Here is an 8,189-nt window from a genome sequence, read left to right as displayed (position 1 = left end):
GTTTTAAAGCGCCTGGAAGCCGCTCTTTGGGGGGGGGCTATGTAACGGTCACCAGCTGGAGTGCCTTCGAGAGCCACCAGAGGCCACTCCACACTAGACTCTGATCACTCCTTCAAACACTACATTTCCCATAACGCACTGCCCGGACTCATCAGCACTCATCTCTTTCACCTGTTTCTCATCACCTTGTTTCACTCACACCATAAATACCTGGTTTTCACATTCACTCATCGCGAAGTCTTGTTGTACTGTTAGTCTGCATTTCTGAGCGTTTTTCCCGTGTTTGTTTTCTGTTTTTGACCCTGGACTGTTTAACGTTTCTGACTCTGTTCTGCCTGCCCCTATCTGGATTGTTTATTGGACTTTGTTTATTGCTGCCTGCCTTGACCACTGCCTGTTTACTGGATTTCGAGTTTGGATTACCCTTATTTAATAAAGCTGCGTTTGAATCAATCTTCGTGTCTCAGAGCATTCATAACACATCGGGCATATACAAACATTCAAACTCAATCCCATTTAAAATTATCACATGACCAATCAATGTAAAGATCCATTTGCAACCAATTAGGCTCAATGACTGAATTCATAATTAACACCACATCATCATAGACAGGTACAAACATAATTGTAAATAGGGATGGCCCGATACCGATACTGGCATCGGGGATCGGGCCGATACTGTCCTCATATACTCGTACTCATAAAAATTCACGGATACCACAGACATTAAACAGACATCAGTGGAAAGTTTGTTCAGTCGGATGTCAATGGCAAAGAAAATAAAACGAGGCATGTAGCTTATTAACGTTAACTGATGAGAGAGAGAGAGAGCGCACTTCTGTTGAATGCTCTTGATTGCTGATCGTTCACTCAGCACATGTTATTTGGATGAAAACTAAATCGTATATGTAAGTAAAGTAAAACATGAACTGTGTTACCTGATTTAAGTATAACGAGTGGTTCCCTACATTATTACAGGACGTGTGCAGGTCAAGAATTCCATGAACGCAAACATCCAAAGCGTGCGCCCCACAAACCAGCGTCTCAGCGCGCGAATACTGAATTAAATTGTCTTTCACGTCTTGGGCTTGTACGGACGAATTCACACAAAATTATGTAAAAACGCCTGTCTTGGCGAGTATCCTATAGTAAACAAAGTCTGTTATATCTCAAATGAACGTAGCCATGTTCAAATGCGGTCCGTGCGTTCGGTCTTAAAGGGGTAGCAGTTTGATAAACCTGCTTCTGTGTTTTAATGTTAATCAAACAAAGGACAAAGAAATACTCACTGCTCTTGACTAAATAGGCTACCCTTTTCAATTTTACAAAAATATCAATCTATATATAATTTATACAGTAATGAATATGCTTTTTTTCACATTTGATTACTTTATTCAAATTTCTGTACCTGTTAGATCTACCTGAAAAACTCTAAAAACACTGTTTATTTCATTTGTAGCCTTTCTTTGTTCTATTGTATTTATTTGTCCTATTTGTAATTCAGTTGTTTGTTCTTATTTTGTTACTGACTGCTTGCTTGTTTTAAATTCACATTAATTAGGCTGGTAGTTTTTGTTGTAGTATCAAAATTGGATTAAATAATTGATATTTCACTGGTTTTGACAAACATTTGAACCTCTGACCCGATCCTCAGCACTGAGCCCTGCTGAAGCAGCTCTAAATATGTGCTGTGGCTATTAAATGAAGATAAAATATGATAGAGCAATAGAATGAACAGTGACAGTAACAGAAGCTCATACAATGCATTTTAGCAGGCTTAATTAAGCATGAAAATAACTGAAAGAAATATATATTTGATGAACAAATTAAGCCAACTAATATGATTTATATTCTTTTGGTTTATCTACTAATACATTTAAAAATTAGAAATGCAGTGAAAATTCAGGGATCGGTTACGGTATCGGTATCGGCGAGTACCAAAAATGAAAGTATCGGTATCGGACTTGTTCTGCAAAAAGTGGTATCGGGACATCCCTAATTGTAAATAATATCAAAGTTCAAAGTTTAACATCACATTAAATAATGCTTAATCATTCATACCCCTAGGTGATGAAGTCTGAAGGGTAAAAATCTATCAAAAAAATCAAAGTTAAAAAAATAATCAAAACACTTTATAACATCACATTAAATAATGCTTCATTATTCATACCCCTAGGTGATAAAGTCTGAAGGGTAAAAATCCAAAACAGTTCACGTCTCTGTAAGAGCAATTCAATATCACCCCCTCTAGGTGGCACACTCACTTTTTCAATCCCACAAAAAGGTAAGGAGGAAACATTGTGATTCAGACAGAAAATTAGCCACAACTGGATAATTTACATCTTTTCCTCTGATAGAACTCTTATGTTCACTAAGTCTTTGTTTCAATTGACGTGACCGTGACGTTTTTCCCACATAACCTAAACCACAAGGACAACGGATCAAATAAACAACATGAGTGGAAACACAAGTAATCACACAATTGATTATATATTTTTTTTACCAGTTCTTGGATGACAAAAAAAATGATGTCTTAAATGTATTATTGCACTAAGCACAATTCCCACACCGATAATTACCATTCTGTAAAGGACTAAGTAAACTCTGAGATGGACGCTAACACTCTGAAAACGAGTATGTACTAGGCAATCTTGTAAATTCCTAGCCCGTTTATCAACGGAGGATGCTGAAAAATTTTGCTCAACTCCGGATCAGAAGACAACAAATGCCAGTACTTTTTAAAAATGGGTTTTATCACAGAGGACTTAAGTGAATGAGTCATAGTTAAAGTAAAAGAATGCTTTGTTACTTTTTTTGTCTTCTTTTTTAACAACTCAGAACGTGTCTTTTGAAATGATGTATTAAATGCTTCATCAACCCATTCTGAAGGGTAACCCCTATCTAAAAATTTATTTTTCATGATCTTCGATTTTTCTTTTTAATAAAATCTGAATCAGAATAACAAATTCTTTTTTTTTTTTTTTTTTTTTTTTTTTTTACAATAAATCCATACAGTAAATCCATAATTTACAATTATGTTTGTACTTGTGATGATGTGGTGAATATTATATTGTGTAGACTTGAAAACTATGTCTCAGGGAACATGTAACAGCATGTTAGTCAGACAAGTTAGACGCATGTGCTGTTAACACTGTGCAATAGGCTTGCAGTGTGATAGCATAATCATGTGTATAGAGTTTGTGTTTGTCTTCATATATTTGGTTTTATATCTATTTCTTTAACGTGCCATTTAATATGCTACTTATAACTAATACTTGAATACTGCTTTATAAATCTATAATTGTACAATTGTTTATATTTTGTATATTGTTTGTGTTTACAGAACCACACTCATACATGGAAGTTGCACAATAAATCATCTTGAAGCACAGACTTGTGTGAGACGTAATGTTCTAACCGAAACTATTCCTGTAGTTGTTCAATTAATCCAAACCAGTGAGACAGCAGAGAAAGCTGCAGTCTTTACATGGTCCTTCGAGCCAGATTGAGTGGATCTCACCCAGAAAGAGATCCCCCTGCTGTGTGACCAAGGAGACACGTTAACCCCCCCGCTTACCTTTAAGTCTATGAGCTCAGCGGACCTGGGCCTCATCCACAGCAGCCACGGTCACCTAGCTACCAGGGTGTACTGGAGGATGAACCATAACCCTATATAGCGACTCACCGCAGTTCAGGTATCCGGACTCGCCCCCGTATTCCCTGCCATGTAAGCTGTCTGAGTTTATGGCCCCATCACAGGACCAGAGGAGGCCAGCCCACGCTTAATACACTTCAAAGCATCTCTTACCTTCATCTGCCCAGGAGAAAATCTACAGAGGTCCAGCTCCAACCATCCCTTGCTTGACGTCTCCTGACCCTATGGAGTTTTCAAGGCTGAGAATTGCATTAGAAAACAGCCTGACGATGAAAAAGAACCGATGCTAGCGTTGTGGTTGTGGACATGCAAGTGACAATAAGAGGAGAAGATGACATGACTCACCGTGTTTGTGGACTGATCCTACTCACCACAGTTGTTTGATGGACTCGTAAAAGGCACGTGATAAAAAATAAAGATGGCAGACACGGATGGCGCGAGCGCGCACGCGAGTAAAAATAAAATAATAAAGACCGCAGATACGGATGGCACGTTAACAGGCTAGCGAATTCTTAGCGTGTTGAGCTAGTGTAAAGGGTTAAAAAAAAAAGTGTTCAAAGTTAGGCATAAGAGATTTAAAAAAAAAAGGTAATTGAGTTAGTACAGTTTATTATACTACCATTTATCGCAAAAATAAACAATGTGGGAAAAATAGACACCCATATATTTTTTTTATGATAATGTGTACTAAATAGTTACGAAGAGACCAATTTCATTGTATTGTACTTGTTACTATCAAGTCAAGTCATCTTCATTTATATAGCGCTTTTAACAATGTAGATTGCTTCAAAGCAGCTTTACAGAGATAAGCATATAATTTAAGGTAACAGAGATTGTTTTGGCTTTATAGCAGAGTTAAGTTATTTCCATCTAAAGTTAGTTTTGATTGATTTGCTTCCGTCGCAACGATCATTTGTTATTAAATTAGGGGCCGCTAAGACAACACCATTCCCTCTACACAGACTTTAAACGCGAACCTATGAGAAACGCTGATGGCGTTCACATGCGCATTTAGAATGGGTTCTATAGTTATGTGCGTTTGAATATACGCAGGTTTGGAATTCCCTACAAGCCAAGCCTAAACAAAGTACTTGTCTTTCCTTATAAATTTTGATAAAGAATTTTATTTTATTTTGTTGCTTTGGGGTAGGAACGCGAAATGAATTTTCCCGACAACGCCTTATCTGTATAGTGGTAGTGGGATCCTCCATAGGGAGAGACTAGTTGGCACTTCAGCACTGCGTTGTCATCGGTCCAGGCGAAGGTCCTTCGTCAGATCTGGATACGGCCTGGATCCGGCAGGCTGCAGGAAAACCTCGGGATAAACACAGACACTAAAATTAGCGTAGATGCCATTCTTCTCATGATGTAACGAGTACATCAGGATTTTTGGGAAGTGTTCCCGGTTCCGGCTGACCTAATATATGCAGCCTAACATTAAATTATAGAAGTCTATAATGTATTATGTGAAAGCTAGGTCAAAGAGATGTGTCTTTAATCTGGCTTTGAACTGACAGAGTGTGTCTGCTTCCCAGACAATGGTAGGAAGACTGTTCCAGAGTTTTGGTGCTAAATAGGAAAAGGATCTACCGCCAGCAGTCGATTTTGATATTCTAGGTATTAGTAACTGGCCGGAATTTTGAGATCGCAATAGACGTGACGGACTATAATGCGTTAAGAGCTCGCTCAAGTACTGCGGAGCTAAACCATTTAGTGCTTTGTAAGTGATCAGCAATATTTTAAAATTTATGCGATGTTTAATAGGGAGCCAATGCAGTTTTGACAGAACTGGGCTAATATGGTCATACTTCCTGGTTCTGGTAAGAACTCGAGCTGCTGCGTTTTGGACCAGCTGTAGTTTGTTTATTAAGCGTGCAGGGCAACCACCCAGTAGGGCATTACAATAATCTAGCCTTGAGGTCATGAACGCATGAACTAATTGTTCCGCATTTGTCAATGAGAGCATATGGTGTAATTTAGATATATTTTTAAGATGGAAAAATGCAGTTTTACAGATACTAGACACGTGACTTTCAAATGAAAGATTGGTATCAAAGAGTACACCCAGGTTCCTAACCGACGACGAAGACTTAACAGAGCAGCCATCAAGTGTTAGACAGTATTCTAGGTTATTACGTGAGGAAGTTTTTTGTCCAATAATTAGAAACTCTGTTTTTTCAGAATTTAGAAGTAGGAAATTACGAGTCATCCAATTTTTTATATCCGCTATGCATTCCGTTAATTTTGTGAATTGATAAGTTTCGTTAGGTTTTGAAGAAATATAGAGCTGAGTATCATCGGCATAACGGTGAAAGCTAATGCCATGTTTCCTAATGATATCTCCTAATGGTAGCATGTACAGAGTGAACAGCAGGGGTCCTAGTACTGAGCCTTGTGGTACGCCATACTGAACTTGTGATCGATGAGACATCTCATCATTTACTGCTACAAACTGATAACGGTCAGATAAGTATGATTTAAACCATGCTAGTGCATTTCCCGTAATGCCAACATAATGTTCTAATCTATTTAAAAGAACGTTGTGGTCAATGGTGTCAAATGCAGTACTAAGATCGAGTAACACTAATAGCGAGACACAACCACGATCGGATGATAAGAGCAAATCATTTGTGACTCTAACGAGAGCTGTCTCGGTACTATGGTACGGTCTAAATCCTGACTGAAAATCCTCGCAGATATCATTTCTTTCAAGAAAGGAACACAGTTGTGAGGATACTGCCTTTTCTAATATCTTTGACAGAAAAGGTAGATTCTAGATCGGCCTGTAATTGACTAATTCTGTAGGATCAAGTTGCGTTTTTTTAACAAGCGGTTTAATCATAGCCAGCTTAAAGTTTTTTGGTACGTATCCTAGAGACAAAGACGAATTAATGATATTAAGAAGAGGATCTATGACCTCTGGAAGCATCTCTTTCAGTAGCTTAGTCGGTATAGGGTCTAACATACATGTTGTAGATTTAGATGATTTAATGAGTTTAGTAAATTCTTCCTCTCCTATAGCAACGAATGAATCAAATTTTTCCTCAGGGAGACTACAATGCACTGCCTGATGCAATACTGTAGTAGACGGTTGCATAGTTATAATTTTGTCCCTGATATTATCAATCTTATAAGTGAAGAAGTTCATAAAGTCATTACTGCTGTGTTGCTTGGAAACTTCGGTGCTTGAAGCTTTATTTTTCGTTAGTTTAGCCACCGTTTCAAATAAATACCTAGGATTATGTTATTTTCTTCTAATAGGGTTGAAAAATAAGCAGATCTAGCAGCTTTTAAAGCCTCTCTGTAAGTAATTGAGCTCTCCTTCCATGAAATGCGAAATACCTCTAGTTTTGTTTTCTTCCAGTTGCGCTCCATTTTTCTGGCTGCTCTCTTAAGGGCCTGAGTGTGCTCGTTGTACCACGGCGTTGGACTATTTTCTTTAATCTTCTTTAAGCGCAACGGAGCAACTGTGTCTAAAGTGCTGGAAAAGAGAGAGTTAAACGTTTCTGTTGTAATATCTAGTTCTTCTAAGCTATCTGGGATGCTGAGATGATGAAACTGATCAGGAAGATTATTAATAAAGCAATCTTTAGTAGCAGAAGTGATAGGTCTCACATATTTGAAACACGGAGTCGGCTTTGCAGCCTTGGCTAAATGCAAATTACACGAGACTAGATAATGATCTGAGATGTCATCGCTCTGCTGCAGAATTTCAACGGCATCAACATCTATTCCATGTGATAATATTAGATCTAGAGTATGATTACGACGATGAGTAGGTCCTGACACGTGTTGTCTAACTCCAATTGAATTTACAATGTCTTTAAATGCCAATCCCAATGCATCTTTTTCATTATCGATGTGTATATTAAAATCACCAACAATTAGTACTTTATCTGCAGCCAATACTAACTCTGATAGAAAGTCTGCAAATTCTTTGATAAAGTCTGTATGGTGCCCTGGTGGCCTGTATACAGTAGCCAGCAAAAATCTCAAACGTGATTTACCGTTTACACTATATATTTTTACATTAAGCACCAATGCTTCAAAAGAATTATATTTAAAACTTGATTTCTTAGTGGTTTTGAAACTATTACTATATATTACAGCAACACCACCCCCTTTGCGTTTCAGACGAGGCTCATGTTTATAACAGTAATCTTGCGGGGTTGATTCATTTAAAGTAATGTAATCGTTTGGTTTTAGCCAGGTTTCTGTCAAACACAGCACATCTAGGTTATTATCTGAAATCATATCGTTAACAACGAGTGCTTTTGAAGTAAGCGATCGAATATTCAGCAACCCAAGCTTTAGCATTTGCTCATCTGTAATATAGCTGTTTTTTATTTGTTGAACATCAATTAAATTTTTAACCTTAGATGGGTTTAAACGTTTTTTGGATTTCCAAATTCGGGCAACAGACACAGTCTCTATATGATGATAGCTAGGTGAAAGAGGCTCTATGTGATGGGATTTATCTGAACAGAAGCTAAAGTTTTCGTCTCATTGTTTCTATATACAGGATCTAAAATCA

Source organism: Squalius cephalus, assembly GCF_949319135.1.
Source record: "Squalius cephalus genome assembly, chromosome: 8".
Taxonomy (NCBI): Eukaryota; Metazoa; Chordata; class Actinopteri; order Cypriniformes; family Leuciscidae; genus Squalius; species Squalius cephalus.
This window is presented reverse-complemented; position numbering follows the sequence as displayed.